Source organism: Oncorhynchus mykiss, chromosome 8 (assembly GCF_057628025.1).
Source record: "Oncorhynchus mykiss isolate SJ-2025 chromosome 8, ASM5762802v1, whole genome shotgun sequence".
Taxonomy (NCBI): Eukaryota; Metazoa; Chordata; class Actinopteri; order Salmoniformes; family Salmonidae; genus Oncorhynchus; species Oncorhynchus mykiss.
In genome coordinates this window covers 89,810,001-89,827,467 of record NC_143029.1, presented here as the reverse complement: position 1 = coordinate 89,827,467, position 17,467 = coordinate 89,810,001, and positions in this window count along the sequence as shown.

Here is a 17,467-nt window from a genome sequence, read left to right as displayed (position 1 = left end):
ATATGAGATGTAATCTCCATGGAGTAGCGTTAACAGACATCCCATGCAGCCATGGAACACCAGAATATGAGATGTAATCTCCATGGAGTAGCGTTAACAGACATCCCATGCAGCCATGGAACACCAGAATATGAGATGTAATCTCCATGGAGTAGCGTTAACAGACATCCCATGCAGCCATGGAACACCAGAATATGAGATGTAATCTCCATGGAGTAGCATTAACAGACATCCCATGCAGCCATGGAACACCTGAATATGAGATGTCATCTCCATGGAGTAGCGTTAACAGACATCCCATGCAGCCATGGAACACCAGAATATGAGATGTAATCTCCATGGAGTAGCATTAACAGACATCCCATGCAGCCATGGAACACCAGAATATGAGATGTCATCTCCATGGAGTAGCGTTAACAGACATCCCATGCAGCCATGGAACACCTGAATGTGAGATGTAATCTCCATGGAGTAGCGTTAACAGACATCCCATGCAGCCATGGAACACCTGAATGTGAGATGTAATCTCCATGGAGTAGCGTTAACAGACATCCCATGCAGCCATGGAACACCAGAATATGAGATGTAATCTCCATGGAGTAGCGTTAACAGACATCCCATGCAGCCATGGAACACCAGAATATGAGATGTAATCTCCATGGAGTAGCGTTAACAGACATCCCATGCAGCCATGGAACACCTGAATGTGAGATGTAATCTCCATGGAGTAGCGTTAACAGACATCCCATGCAGCCATGGAACACCTGAATGTGAGATGTCATCTCCATGGAGTAGCGTTAACAGACATCCCATGCAGCCATGGAACACCTGAATGTGAGATGTAATCTCCATGGAGTAGCATTAACAGACATCCCATGCAGCCATGGAACACCAGAATATGAGATGTCATCTCCATGGAGTAGCGTTAACAGACATCCCATGCAGCCATGGAACACCTGAATGTGAGATGTCATCTCCATGGAGTAGCGTTAACAGACATCCCATGCAGCCATGGAACACCAGAATATGAGATGTAATCTCCATGGAGTAGCGTTAACAGACATCCCATGCAGCCATGGAACACCAGAATATGAGATGTCATCTCCATGGAGTAGCGTTAACAGACATCCCATGCAGCCATGGAATACCTGAATGTGAGATGTCATCTCCATGGAGTAGCATTAACAGACATCCCATGCAGCCATGGAACACCTGAATGTGAGATGTCATCTCCATGGAGTAGCGTTAACAGACATCCCATACAGCCATGGAACACCAGAATATGAGATGTCATCTCCATGGAGTAGCATTAACAGACATCCCATGCAGCCATGGAACACCTGAATGTGAGATGTAATCTCCATGGAGTAGCGTTAACAGACATCCCATGCAGCCATGGAACACCTGAATGTGAGATGTAATCTCCATGGAGTAGCGTTAACAGACATCCCATGCAGCCATGGAATACCAGAATGTGAGATGTAATCTCCATGGAGTAGCGTTAACAGACATCCCATGCAGCCATGGAACACCTGAATGTGAGATGTCATCTCCATGGAGTAGCGTTAACAGACATCCCATGCAGCCATGGAATACCTGAATGTGAGATGTCATCTCCATGGAGTAGCGTTAACAGACATCCCATGCAGCCATGGAACACCTGAATGTGAGATGTCATCTCCATGGAGTAGCGTTAACAGACATCCCATGCAGCCATGGAACACCTGAATGTGAGATGTAATCTCCATGGAGTAGCGTTAACAGACATCCCATGCAGCCATGGAATACCTGAATGTGAGATGTAATCTCCATGGAGTAGCGTTAACAGACATCCCATGCAGCCATGGAACACCAGAATATGAGATGTAATCTCCATGGAGTAGCGTTAACAGACATCCCATGCAGCCATGGAACACCTGAATGTGAGATGTAATCTCCATGGAGTAGCGTTAACAGACATCCCATGCAGCCATGGAACACCAGAATATGAGATGTAATCTCCATGGAGTAGCGTTAACAGACATCCCATGCAGCCATGGAACACCAGAATGTGAGATGTAATCTCCATGGAGTAGCGTTAACAGACATCCCATGCAGCCATGGAACACCAGAATATGAGATGTAATCTCCATGGAGTAGCGTTAACAGACATCCCATGCAGCCATGGAATACCTGAATGTGAGATGTAATCTCCATGGAGTAGCGTTAACAGACATCCCATGCAGCCATGGAACACCAGAATGTGAGATGTAATCTCCATGGAGTAGCGTTAACAGACATCCCATGCAGCCATGGAACACCAGAATGTGAGATGTCATCTCCATGGAGTAGCGTTAACAGACATCCCATGCAGCCATGGAATACCTGAATGTGAGATGTAATCTCCATGGAGTAGCGTTAACAGACATCCCATGCAGCCATGGAATACCTGAATGTGAGATGTAATCTCCATGGAGTAGCGTTAACAGACATCCCATGCAGCCATGGAACACCAGAATGTGAGATGTCATCTCCATGGAGTAGCGTTAACAGACATCCCATGCAGCCATGGAATACCTGAATGTGAGATGTAATCTCCATGGAGTAGCATTAACAGACATCCCATGCAGCCATGGAACACCGGAATGTGAGATGTAATCTCCATGGAGTAGCGTTAACAGACATCCCATGCAGCCATGGAATACCTGAATGTGAGATGTCATCTCCATGGAGTAGCGTTAACAGACATCCCATGCAGCCATGGAACACCTGAATGTGAGATGTAATCTCCATGGAGTAGCGTTAACAGACATCCCATGCAGCCATGGAACACCAGAATATGAGATGTAATCTCCATGGAGTAGCGTTAACAGACATCCCATGCAGCCATGGAACACCGGAATGTGAGATGTCATCTCCATGGAGTAGCGTTAACAGACATCCCATGCAGCCATGGAACACCAGAATATGAGATGTCATCTCCATGGAGTAGCGTTAACAGACATCCCATGCAGCCATGGAACACCAGAATGTGAGATGTAATCTCCATGGAGTAGCGTTAACAGACATCCCATGCAGCCATGGAATACCAGAATATGAGATGTCATCTCCATGGAGTAGCGTTAACAGACATCCCATGCAGCCATGGAATACCAGAATATGAGATGTCATCTCCATGGAGTAGCATTAACAGACATCCCATGCAGCCATGGAACACCTGAATGTGAGATGTAATCTCCATGGAGTAGCGTTAACAGACATCCCATGCAGCCATGGAACACCTGAATGTGAGATGTAATCTCCATGGAGTAGCGTTAACAGACATCCCATGCAGCCATGGAATACCGGAATGTGAGATGTAATCTCCATGGAGTAGCGTTAACAGACATCCCATGCAGCCATGGAATACCGGAATGTGAGATGTCATCTCCATGGAGTAGCGTTAACAGACATCCCATGCAGCCATGGAACACCTGAATGTGAGATGTCATCTCCATGGAGTAGCGTTAACAGACATCCCATGCAGCCATGGAACACCTGAATGTGAGATGTCATCTCCATGGAGTAGCGTTAACAGACATCCCATGCAGCCATGGAACACCTGAATGTGAGATGTATTCTCCATGGAGTAGCGTTAACAGACATCCCATGCAGCCATGGAACACCAGAATATGAGATGTAATCTCCATGGAGTAGCGTTAACAGACATCCCATGCAGCCATGGAACACCTGAATGTGAGATGTAATCTCCATGGAGTAGCGTTAACAGACATCCCATGCAGCCATGGAATACCGGAATGTGAGATGTAATCTCCATGGAGTAGCGTTAACAGACATCCCATGCAGCCATGGAATACCGGAATGTGAGATGTCATCTCCATGGAGTAGCGTTAACAGACATCCCATGCAGCCATGGAACACCTGAATGTGAGATGTCATCTCCATGGAGTAGCGTTAACAGACATCCCATGCAGCCATGGAACACCTGAATGTGAGATGTCATCTCCATGGAGTAGCGTTAACAGACATCCCATGCAGCCATGGAACACCTGAATGTGAGATGTATTCTCCATGGAGTAGCGTTAACAGACATCCCATGCAGCCATGGAACACCAGAATATGAGATGTCATCTCCATGGAGTAGCGTTAACAGACATCCCATGAAGCCATGGAACACCAGAATATGAGATGTAATCTCCATGGAGTAGCGTTAACAGACATCCCATGCAGCCATGGAACACCTGAATGTGAGATGTAATCTCCATGGAGTAGCGTTAACAGACATCCCATGCAGCCATGGAATACCTGAATGTGAGATGTCATCTCCATGGAGTAGCGTTAACAGACATCCCATGCAGCCATGGAACACCAGAATGTGAGATGTCATCTCCATGGAGTAGCGTTAACAGACATCCCATGCAGCCATGGAACACCAGAATGTGAGATGTAATCTCCATGGAGTAGCGTTAACAGACATCCCATGCAGCCATGGAACACCAGAATGTGAGATGTCATCTCCATGGAGTAGTGTTAACAGACATCCCATGCAGCCATGGAATACCTGAATGTGAGATGTCATCTCCATGGAGTAGCGTTAACAGACATCCCATGCAGCCATGGAATACCGGAATGTGAGATGTAATCTCCATGGAGTAGCGTTAACAGACATCCCATGCAGCCATGGAACACCTGAATATGAGATGTAATCTCCATGGAGTAGCGTTAACAGACATCCCATGCAGCCATGGAACACCAGAATATGAGATGTAATCTCCATGGAGTAGCGTTAACAGACATCCCATGCAGCCATGGAACACCAGAATATGAGATGTAATCTCCATGGAGTAGCGTTAACAGACATCCCATGCAGCCATGGAACACCTGAATGTGAGATGTCATCTCCATGGAGTAGCGTTAACAGACATCCCATGCAGCCATGGAATACCAGAATATGAGATGTCATCTCCATGGAGTAGCGTTAACAGACATCCCATGCAGCCATGGAATACCAGAATATGAGATGTCATCTCCATGGAGTAGCGTTAACAGACATCCCATGCAGCCATGGAACACCAGAATATGAGATGTAATCTCCATGGAGTAGCATTAACAGACATCCCATGCAGCCATGGAACACCAGAATATGAGATGTCATCTCCATGGAGTAGCGTTAACAGACATCCCATGCAGCCATGGAACACCTGAATGTGAGATGTAATCTCCATGGAGTAGCGTTAACAGACATCCCATGCAGCCATGGAACACCAGAATATGAGATGTAATCTCCATGGAGTAGCGTTAACAGACATCCCATGCAGCCATGGAACACCTGAATGTGAGATGTAATCTCCATGGAGTAGCGTTAACAGACATCCCATGCAGCCATGGAACACCAGAATATGAGATGTAATCTCCATGGAGTAGCGTTAACAGACATCCCATGCAGCCATGGAACACCAGAATGTGAGATGTAATCTCCATGGAGTAGCGTTAACAGACATCCCATGCAGCCATGGAACACCAGAATATGAGATGTAATCTCCATGGAGTAGCGTTAACAGACATCCCATGCAGCCATGGAATACCTGAATGTGAGATGTAATCTCCATGGAGTAGCGTTAACAGACATCCCATGCAGCCATGGAACACCAGAATGTGAGATGTAATCTCCATGGAGTAGCGTTAACAGACATCCCATGCAGCCATGGAACACCAGAATGTGAGATGTCATCTCCATGGAGTAGCGTTAACAGACATCCCATGCAGCCATGGAATACCTGAATGTGAGATGTAATCTCCATGGAGTAGCATTAACAGACATCCCATGCAGCCATGGAACACCAGAATGTGAGATGTCATCTCCATGGAGTAGCGTTAACAGACATCCCATGCAGCCATGGAATACCTGAATGTGAGATGTAATCTCCATGGAGTAGCATTAACAGACATCCCATGCAGCCATGGAACACCGGAATGTGAGATGTAATCTCCATGGAGTAGCGTTAACAGACATCCCATGCAGCCATGGAATACCTGAATGTGAGATGTCATCTCCATGGAGTAGCGTTAACAGACATCCCATGCAGCCATGGAATACCAGAATATGAGATGTCATCTCCATGGAGTAGCGTTAACAGACATCCCATGCAGCCATGGAATACCAGAATATGAGATGTCATCTCCATGGAGTAGCATTAACAGACATCCCATGCAGCCATGGAACACCTGAATGTGAGATGTAATCTCCATGGAGTAGCGTTAACAGACATCCCATGCAGCCATGGAACACCTGAATGTGAGATGTAATCTCCATGGAGTAGCGTTAACAGACATCCCATGCAGCCATGGAATACCGGAATGTGAGATGTAATCTCCATGGAGTAGCGTTAACAGACATCCCATGCAGCCATGGAATACCGGAATGTGAGATGTCATCTCCATGGAGTAGCGTTAACAGACATCCCATGCAGCCATGGAACACCTGAATGTGAGATGTCATCTCCATGGAGTAGCGTTAACAGACATCCCATGCAGCCATGGAACACCTGAATGTGAGATGTCATCTCCATGGAGTAGCGTTAACAGACATCCCATGCAGCCATGGAACACCTGAATGTGAGATGTATTCTCCATGGAGTAGCGTTAACAGACATCCCATGCAGCCATGGAACACCAGAATATGAGATGTCATCTCCATGGAGTAGCGTTAACAGACATCCCATGCAGCCATGGAACACCAGAATATGAGATGTAATCTCCATGGAGTAGCGTTAACAGACATCCCATGCAGCCATGGAACACCTGAATGTGAGATGTAATCTCCATGGAGTAGCGTTAACAGACATCCCATGCAGCCATGGAATACCTGAATGTGAGATGTCATCTCCATGGAGTAGCGTTAACAGACATCCCATGCAGCCATGGAACACCAGAATGTGAGATGTCATCTCCATGGAGTAGCGTTAACAGACATCCCATGCAGCCATGGAACACCAGAATGTGAGATGTAATCTCCATGGAGTAGCGTTAACAGACATCCCATGCAGCCATGGAACACCAGAATGTGAGATGTCATCTCCATGGAGTAGTGTTAACAGACATCCCATGCAGCCATGGAATACCTGAATGTGAGATGTCATCTCCATGGAGTAGCGTTAACAGACATCCCATGCAGCCATGGAATACCGGAATGTGAGATGTAATCTCCATGGAGTAGCGTTAACAGACATCCCATGCAGCCATGGAACACCTGAATATGAGATGTAATCTCCATGGAGTAGCGTTAACAGACATCCCATGCAGCCATGGAACACCAGAATATGAGATGTAATCTCCATGGAGTAGCGTTAACAGACATCCCATGCAGCCATGGAACACCAGAATATGAGATGTAATCTCCATGGAGTAGCGTTAACAGACATCCCATGCAGCCATGGAACACCTGAATGTGAGATGTCATCTCCATGGAGTAGCGTTAACAGACATCCCATGCAGCCATGGAATACCAGAATATGAGATGTCATCTCCATGGAGTAGCGTTAACAGACATCCCATGCAGCCATGGAATACCAGAATATGAGATGTCATCTCCATGGAGTAGCATTAACAGACATCCCATGCAGCCATGGAACACCTGAATGTGAGATGTAATCTCCATGGAGTAGCGTTAACAGACATCCCATGCAGCCATGGAACACCAGAATATGAGATGTCATCTCCATGGAGTAGCGTTAACAGACATCCCATGCAGCCATGGAACACCAGAATGTGAGATGTAATCTCCATGGAGTAGCGTTAACAGACATCCCATGCAGCCATGGAACACCAGAATGTGAGATGTAATCTCCATGGAGTAGCATTAACAGACATCCCATGCAGCCATGGAACACCAGAATGTGAGATGTAATCTCCATGGAGTAGCGTTAACAGACATCCCATGCAGCCATGGAACACCAGAATATGAGATGTCATCTCCATGGAGTAGCGTTAACAGACATCCCATGCAGCCATGGAACACCTGAATGTGAGATGTAATCTCCATGGAGTAGCATTAACAGACATCCCATGCAGCCATGGAACACCTGAATATGAGATGTAATCTCCATGGAGTAGCGATAACAGACATCCCATGCAGCCATGGAATACCTGAATATGAGATGTCATCTCCATGGAGTAGCATTAACAGACATCCCATGCAGCCATGGAACACCAGAATATGAGATGTCATCTCCATGGAGTAGCATTAACAGACATTTTATTTAGTAAATAATTTCTTAACACTTAATTTTCTTAAAACTGTATTGTTGGTTATTAAGGGCTTGTAAGTAAACATTTCACTGTAAGGTTGACACCTGTTGTATTCCGCACATGTGACAAATTCAATCTGATTTGATTTGTAATTAAAAAAAATCCTAATTATTTTGTTTAATGATTTATCATTTTGAGCATAATTATTTCTATATAGCCTACAGTCTTTCTCCTTTTGAACTTCTAACGTGAGCAGGGTGGGTGTGGCTTCATGACAATGATCACAAGAGCAGCTGCTCACCGATTGGACAGCTCCAAGGCAGTTCCACCTCTGACACCGCCTTAATATCTGATATGAGGGTGTCTGCTATCACAGGTTAACACATTAACACCTGATTTGCCCTAACTAAAAATATACAATGCTCAAAAAAATAAAGGGAACACTAAAATAACACATCCTAGATCTGAATGAACGAAATATTCTTATTAAATATTTTTTTCTTTACATAGTTGAATGTGCTGACAACAAAATCACACAAAAATGATCAATGGAAATCAAATTTATCAACCCATGGAGGTCTGGATTTGGAGTCACACTCAAAATTAAAGTGGAAAACCTCACTACAGGCTGATCCAACTTTGATGTAATGTCCTTAAAACAAGTCAAAATGAGGCTCAGTAGTGTGTGTGGCCTCCACGTGCCTGTATGACCTCCCTACAACGCCTGGGCATGCTCCTGATGAGGTGGCGGATGGTCTCCTGAGGGATCTCCTCCCAGACCTGGACTAAAGCATCCGCCAACTCCTGGACAGTCTTTGGTGCAACGTGGCGTTGGTGGATGGAGCGAGACATGATGTCCCAGATGTGCTCAATTGGATTCAGGTCTGGGGAACGGGCGGGCCAGTCCATAGCATCAATGCCTTCCTCTTGCAGGAACTGCTGACACACTCCAGCCACATGAGGTCTAGCATTGTCTTGCATTAGGAGGAACCCAGGGCCAACCGCACCAGCATATGGTCTCACAAGGGGTCTGAGGATCTCATCTCGGTACCTAATGGGAGTTAGGCTACCTCTGGCGAGCACATGGAGGCCCCCAAATAAATGCCACCCCACACCATGACTGACTCACCGCCAAACCGGTCATGCTGGAGGATGTTGCAGGCAGCAGAACGTTCTCCACGGCGTCTCCAGACTGTCACGTCTGTCACATGTGCTCAGTGTGAACCTGCTTTCATCTGTGAAGAGCACAGGGCGCCAGTGGCGAATTTGCCAATCTTGGTGTTCTCTGGCAAATGAAAAACGTCCTGCACGGTGTTGGGCTGTAAGCACAACCCCCACCTGTGGACGTCGGGCCCTCATACCACCCTCATGGAGTCTGTTTCTGACTGTTTGAGCAGACACATGCACATTTGTGGCCTGCTGGAGGTCATTTTGCAGGGCTCTGGCAGTGCTCCTCCTGCTCCTCCTTGCACAAAGGCGGAGGTAGCGGTCCTGCTGCTGGGTTGTTGCCCTCCTACGGCCTCCTCCATGTCTCCTGATGTACTGGCCTGTCTCCTGGTAGCGCCTCCATGCTCTGGACACTACGCTGACAGACACAGCAAACCTTCTTGCCACAGCTCGCATTGATGTGCCATCCTGGATGAGCTGCACTACCTGAGCCACTTGTGTGAGTTGTTGACTCCGTCTCATGCTACCACTAGAGTGAAAGCACCGCCAGCATTCAAAAGTGACCAAAACATCAGCCAGGAAGCATAGGAACTGAGAAGTGGTCTGTGGTCCCCACCTGCAGAACCACTCCTTTATTGGGGGTGTCTAGCTAATTGCCTATAATTTCCACCTGTTGTCTATTCCATTTGCACAACAGCATGTGAAATTTATTGTCAATCAGTGTTGCTTCCTAAGTGGACAGTTTGATTTCACAGAAGTGTGATTGACTTGGAGTTACATTGTGTTGTTTAAGTGTTCCCTTTATTTTTTTGAGCAGTGTACTAACCCCTACTAAAATGTCCATTAATTATAATCTACATACTAATACCCAATTCCTGTTGCTGAATAATGATTTTCCTGCTGTGAGAAATTGGTCAAATTAAGATCCTGTATCTGTACCTGTATATCAACTACTGAGCACACACTGGTTGAAAATTACATTGAACCAACGTGGAATAGATGACGAATTGATCTAGGTCCTGTTGGGGTTAATGAGATGACCTGGTTGTGTTGGGGTTAATGAGATGACCTGGTTGTGTTATGGTTAATGAGATGACCTGGTTGTGCTGGGGTTAATGAGATGGCCTGGTTGTGTTGGGGTTAATGAGATGACCTGGTTGTGTTGTGGTTAATGAGATGGTCTGGTCGTGTTGGGGTTAATGAGATGGTCTGGTCGTGTTGGGGTTAATGAGATGGTCTGGTCATGTTGTGGTTAATGATGTCGTGGTTGTGTTGTGGTTAATGATGTCCTGGTTGTGTTGTGGTTAATGAGATGACTTGGTTGTGTTGTGGTTAATGAGATGACCTGGTTGTGTTGTGGTTAATGATGTCCTGGTTGTGTTTTGGTTAATGATGTCCTGGTTGTGTTGTGGTTAATGATTTCCTGGTTGTGTTGTGGTTAATGATTTCCTGGTTGTGTTGTGGTTAATGATGTCCTGGTTGTGTTGTGGTTAATGAGATGTCCTGGTTGTGTTATGGTTAATGATTTCCTGGTTGTGTTATGGTTAATGATGTCCTGGTTGTGTTGTGGTTAATGAGATGACCTGGTTGTGTTGTGGTTAATGAGATGACCTGGTTGTGTTGTGGTTAATGATGTCCTGGTTGTGTTTTGGTTAATGATGTCCTGGTTGTGTTGTGGTTAATGATTTCCTGGTTGTGTTGTGGTTAATGAGATGACCTGGTTGTGTTGTGGTTAATGATGTCCTGGTTGTGTTGTGGTTAATGAGATGACCTGGTTGTGTTGTGGTTAATGAGATGACCTGGTTGTGTTGTGGTTAATGAGATGACCTGGTTGTGTTATGGTTAATGAGATGGTCTAGTTGTGTTGGGGTTAATGAGATGGTCTGGTTGTGTTATGGTTAATGAGATGGCCTGGTTGTGTTGTGGTTAATGAGATGGTCTGGTTATGTTGGGGTCTATATCTATGTATCTCTGACATCATCTGGACATGTACAGGAAATGGAACAGACCTATCTGTATTTTTCAGAACACTCAAGAAGGAGGACCATTAGGCCATAATGACACCAGCTGGAGGACCATTAGGCCATAATGACACCAGCTGGAGGACCATTAGGCCCTAATGACACCAGCTGGAGGACCATTAGCCCATAATGAGACCAGCTGGAGGACCATTAGCCCATAATGAAACCGGCTGGAGGACCATTAGCCCATAATGACACCAGCTGGAGGACCATTAGCCCATAATGAGACCAGATGGAGGACTTACAATTACCCTATATAAAACAAGACCGAAGAGTGTTACCCTGGATGATATGTTGTGAAAGGGTACAACGGCCCGTAGAGGCGTGGTGAGGAACATGGTGGATAGCAGGTTGGGATGGAGTGGAAGAGGATGGTGAAAAGGGGCAGGTGGAACACGAGGGGGAACTGTGAGGGGTGGTGCGGTGAAGGACAATATGGTGGAGTGGTGGTGTGAAGGAGTGGATGGTGGAGGAGTGGTGGGGTGAAGGAATGGATGGTGGAGGAGTGGTGCGGTGAAGGAGAGGATGGTGGAGGAGTGGTGCGGTGAAGGAGTGGATGGTGGAGGAGTGGTGGGGTGAAGGAGAGGATGGTGGAGGAGTGGTGGGGTGAAGGAGAGGATGGAGGAGGAGTGGTGGGGTGAAGGAGAGGATGGTGGAGGAGTGGTGGGGTGAAGGAGAGGATGGTGGAGGAATTGTGGGGTGAAGGAGAGGATGGTGGAGGAGTGGTGGGGTGAAGGAGAGGATGGTGGAGGAATTGTGGGGGTGAAGGAGAGGATGGTGGAGGAATTGTGGGGTGAAGGAGAGGATGGTGGAGAAGTGGTGGGGTGAAGGAGAGGATGGTGGAGGAGTGGTGGGGTGAAGGAGAGGATGGTGGAGGAGTGGTGGGGTGAAGGAGAGGATGGTGGAGGAATTGTGGGGTGAAGGAGAGGATGGTGGAGGAGTGGTGGGGTGAAGGAGAGGATGGAGGAGGAGTGGTGGGGTGAAGGAGATGATGGTGGAGGAGTGGTGGGGTGAAGGAGAGGATGGTGGAGGAGTGGTGGGGTGAAGGAGAGGATGGTGGAGGAGTGGTGGGGTGAAGGAGAGGATGGTGGAGGAGTGGTGGGGTGGAAGAGAGGAATGGAATTAGGGGTGGGGTGAAGGAGAGGATGGTGGAGGAGTGGTGGGGTGAAGGAGAGGATGGTGGAGGAATTGTGGGGTGAAGGAGAGGATGGTGGAGGAGTGGTGGGGTGAAGGAGAGGATGGTGGAGGAGTGGTGGGGTGAAGGAGAGGATGGAGGAGGAGTGGTGGGGTGAAGGAGAGGATGGAGGAGGAGTGGTGGGGTGAAGGAGAGGATGGTGGAGGAGTGGTGGGGTGAAGGAAGGGTAGATGAACAGCAGGTGGAACACTTCTTCACCATGGGGTGCTGCCTGCCTCTGCTAGCTCACCACATCCACAAGTGACCTGGTTTCATGCCAATGGATGGCTCTGGGTCGGTACACTGTGATATCGATGGGTCTGCCACTGCTGCTGTACTGTGAACAAGTTGCAATACATAGGGAATCTCAGCACTGAAAATCCAACTGACAGAAATTGCTAAACAAAACTACAAATGCAACATCCGACAATTTCAAAAGATTTTACTGAGTTACAGTTCATATTAGGAAATCAGTCAATTGAAATAAAATCATAAGGCTCTAATCTCTGGATTTCATATGACTGGAAACAGATACCAAAAGAAAGGGTGTGGATCAGAAAAACAGTCAGTATCTTTTGCCTCATGCAGCACAACACATCTCCTTTCGCATAGAGTTGATCCGGCTGTTGATTGTGGACTGCGGCATGTTGTCCCACTCCTCTTCAATGGCTGTGCAAAGTTGCTAGATATTGGCAGGAACTGGAACACGCTGTCGTACACGTTGATCCAATATCAATCAATAAATCAAATGTAGAACTAAGAACACATTTAGAACTAAGAACAGATATAGCCCTTGGTTCACTCCACACTTGACTGCCTTTGACCAGCACAAAAACACCCTGTGGCGTACTGCTCTAGCATCGAATAGTCCCCAGAAACCAATACACACAGTCAGTTAGGAAAGCAAAGGCTAGCTTTTTCAAACAGAAATTTGCATCCTGCAGCAGTGATTCCAAAAAGTTTTGGGACACTGCAAAGTCCATGGAGAATAAGAGTATCCCCTCCCAGCTGTCCACTGCACTGAGAGTAGGAAACACTGTCACCACCGATAAATCCACGATAATCGAGAATTTCAATAAGCATTTCTCTACGGCTGGCCATGCGTTCCACCTGGCTACCCCTACCCCGGCCAACAGCTCTGCACCCCCTGCAGCAACTGGCTCAACCCCCCCCCCCCCCGCTTCTCCTTCACCCAAATCCAGACAGCTGATGTTCCGAAAGAGCTGCAAAATCTGGATCTGGATCAGCTGGGCTATCCAATCTGGACCCTCTCTTCCTAAAATGATCCGCAGAAATTGTTGCAATCCCTATTACTAGCCTATCAACCTCTCTTTAGTATCATCTGAGATCCCCAAAGATTGAAAAGCTGCCGCGGTCAAACCCCTCTTCAAAGGGGGAGGCACTCTAGACCCAAACTGTTACAGACCTATATCCATCCTGCCCTGCCTTTCTAAAGTCTTCGAAAGCCAAGTGAGCAAATAGATCACCGACCATTTCAAATCCCACCGTACCTTCTCCGCTATGCAATCTGGTTTCCGAGCTGGTCATGGGTGCACCTCAGCCACGCTCAAGGTTCTAAACGTTATCATAACCGCCATCGATAAGAGACTTAACAGCCTTTGTTTCTCGAATGACTGCCTAGCCTGGTTCACTAACTGCGTCTCAGATAGAGTTCAGTGTGTCAAATTGGAGGGCCTGTTGTCCGGACCTCTGGCAGTTTCTATGGGGCTGCCACAGGGCTCAATTCTCGGACCGACTTTTTTCTCTGTATATATCAATGTCGCTCTTGCTGCTGGTGATTCTTTGATACACCTTTACACAGACAGCAACATTCTGTATACATCTGGCCCTTCTTTGGACACTGTGTTAACAAACCTCCAGATGAGCTTCAATGCCACATAACACTCCTTCCGTTGCATCCAACTGCTCTTAAATACTAGTAAAAAGAAATGCATGCTCTTCAACCGTTCGCTGCCCGCACCCGCCCGACTAGCATCAATACTCTGAACGGTTCTGACTTAGAATATGTGGAAAATTATAAATACCTAGGTGTTTATCTAGACTGTAAACTCTCCTTCCAGACTCATATTAAGCATCTCCAATCGAAAGTTAAATCTAGAATCGGCTTCCTATTTCGCAACACAGCCTCCTTCTCTCATGCCGCCAAACATACCCCCGTAAAACTGACTATCCTACCTATCCTTGACTTCGGCGATGTCATCTACAAAATAGCCTCCAACACTGGATGCAGTTTATCACAGTGCTATCCGTTTTGTCACCAAAGCCCCATATACTACCCACCACTGTGACCTGTATGCTCTCGTTGGCTGGTCCACGCTACATACTGGTCGCCAAACCCACTGGCCCCAGGTCATCTATAAGTCTTTGCTAGGTATAGCCCCGCCTTATCTCAGCTCACTGATCACCATAGCAACACCCACCTGTAGCACGCGCTCCAGCAGATATATTTCACTGGTCATCACCAAAGCCAACTCCTCCTTTGGCCGCCTTTCCTTCCAGTTCTCTACTGCCAATGACTGGAATGAATTGCAAAAATCACTGAAGTTGGAGACATACAGTGCCTTGCGAAAGTATTCGGCCCCCTTGAACTTTGCGACCTTTGGCCACATTTCAGGCTTCAAACATAAAGATATAAAACTGTATTTTTTTGTGAAGAATCAACAACAAGTGGGACACAATCATGAAGTGGAACGACATTTATTGGATATTTCAAACTTTTTTAACAAATCAAAAACTGAAAAATTGGGCGTGCAAAATTATTCAGCCCCTTTACTTTCAGTACAGCAAACTCTCTCCAGAAGTTCAGTGAGGATCTCTGAATGATCCAATGTTGACCTAAATGACTAATGATGATAAATACAATCCACCTGTGTGTAATCAAGTCTCCGTATAAATGCACCTGCACTGTGATAGTCTCAGAGGTCCGTTAAAAGCGCAGAGAGCATCATGAAGAACAAGGAACACACCAGGCAGGTCCGAGATACTGTTGTGAAGAAGTTTAAAGCCGGATTTGGATACAAAAAGATTTCCCAAGCTTTAAACATCCCAAGGAGCACTGTGCAAGCGATAATATTGAAATGGAAGGAGTATCAGACCACTGCAAATCTACCAAGACCTGGCCGTCCCTCTAAACTTTCAGCTCATACAAGGAGAAGACTGATCAGAGATGCAGCCAAGAGGCCCATGATCACTCTGGATGAACTGCAGAGATCTACAGCTGAGGTGGGAGACTCTGTCCATAGGACAACAATCAGTCGTATATTGCACAAATCTGGCCTTTATGGAAGAGTGGCAAGAAGAAAGACATTTCTTAAAGATATCCATAAAAAGTGTTGTTTAAAGTTTGCCACAAGCCACCTGGGAGACACACCAAACATGTGGAAGAAGGTGCTCTGGTCAGATGAAACCAAAATTGAACTTTTTGGCAACAATGCAAAACGTTATGTTTGGCGTAAAAGTAACACAGCTGAACACACCATCCCCACTGTCAAACATGGTGGTGGCAGCATCATGGTTTGGGCCTGCTTTTCTTCAGCAGGGACAGGGAAGATGGTTAAAATTGATGGGAAGATGGATGGAGCCAAATACAGGACCATTCTGGAAGAAAACCTGATGGAGTCTGCAAAAGACCTGAGACTGGGACGGAGATTTGTCTTCCAACAAGACAATGATCCAAAACATAAAGCAAAATCTACAATGGAATGGTTCAAAAATAAACATATCCAGGTGTTAGAATGGCCAAGTCAAAGTCCAGGCCTGAATCCAATCGAGAATCTGTGGAAAGAACTGAAAACTGCTGTTCACAAATGCTCTCCTCTCCAACCTCACTGAGCTCGAGCTGTTTTGCAAGGAGGAATGGGAAAAAATTTCAGTCTCTCGATGTACAAAACTGATAGAGACATACCCCAAGCGACTTACAGCTGTAATCGCAGCAAAAGGTGGCGCTACAAAGTATTAACTTAAGGGGGCTGAACAATTTTGCACGCCCAATTTTTCAGTTTTTGATTTGTTAAAAAAGTTTGAAATATCCAATAAATGTCGTTCCACTTCATGGGTGTGTCCCACTCTTTATGTTTGAAGCCTGAAGCCTGAAATGTGGCAAAAGGTCGCAAAGTTCAAGGGGGCCGAATACTTTCGCAAGGCACTGTACATATTTTTCTACCGTGCAGCTCTTCGAAACTGCTCTTCGATACTGCACGGGTCTTTCCAAGCTAGTCGGAAGACTTCCAGTTTGGTCTAGGGTATTAGGTTAAATTGAGTTTGTCAGTTAGGTGGTTAACTGATTTTTGTCCTCTGATGTCCTTGGGTAGCTGGAGGGAGTCTGGAAGGGCATCAAGCAATCTTTGGGTTGTTGTAATTTATAGCTTTTCATGATCCTTGGTTGGGGTCTGAGCAGATTATTTGTTGCGATTGCAAATGTAATAAAATAGTGGTCCGATAGTCCAGGATTATGAGGAAAAACATTAAGATCCACAACATTTGTTCCACGGGACAAAACTAGTTCCAGAGTATGACTGTGACAGTGAATAGGTCCAGAGACATGTTGGACAAAACCCACTGAGTCGATGATGGCTCCGAAAGCCTTTTGGAGTGGGTCTGTGGACTTTTCCATGTGAATATTAAAATCACCCAAAATTGTAATATTATCTGCCATGACTACAAGGTCCGATAGGAATTCAGGGAACTCAGTGAGGAACGCTGTATATGGCCCAGGAGGTAAACAGTAGCTATAAAAAGTGATTGAGTTGAGCTGCATAGATTTCATGACTAGAAGCTCAAAAGATGAAAATGCAGTCATTTAAAAAAAAAAAGAAATGTGTTATAAATTTGCTATTGTAAATGTTAGCAACACCTCCGC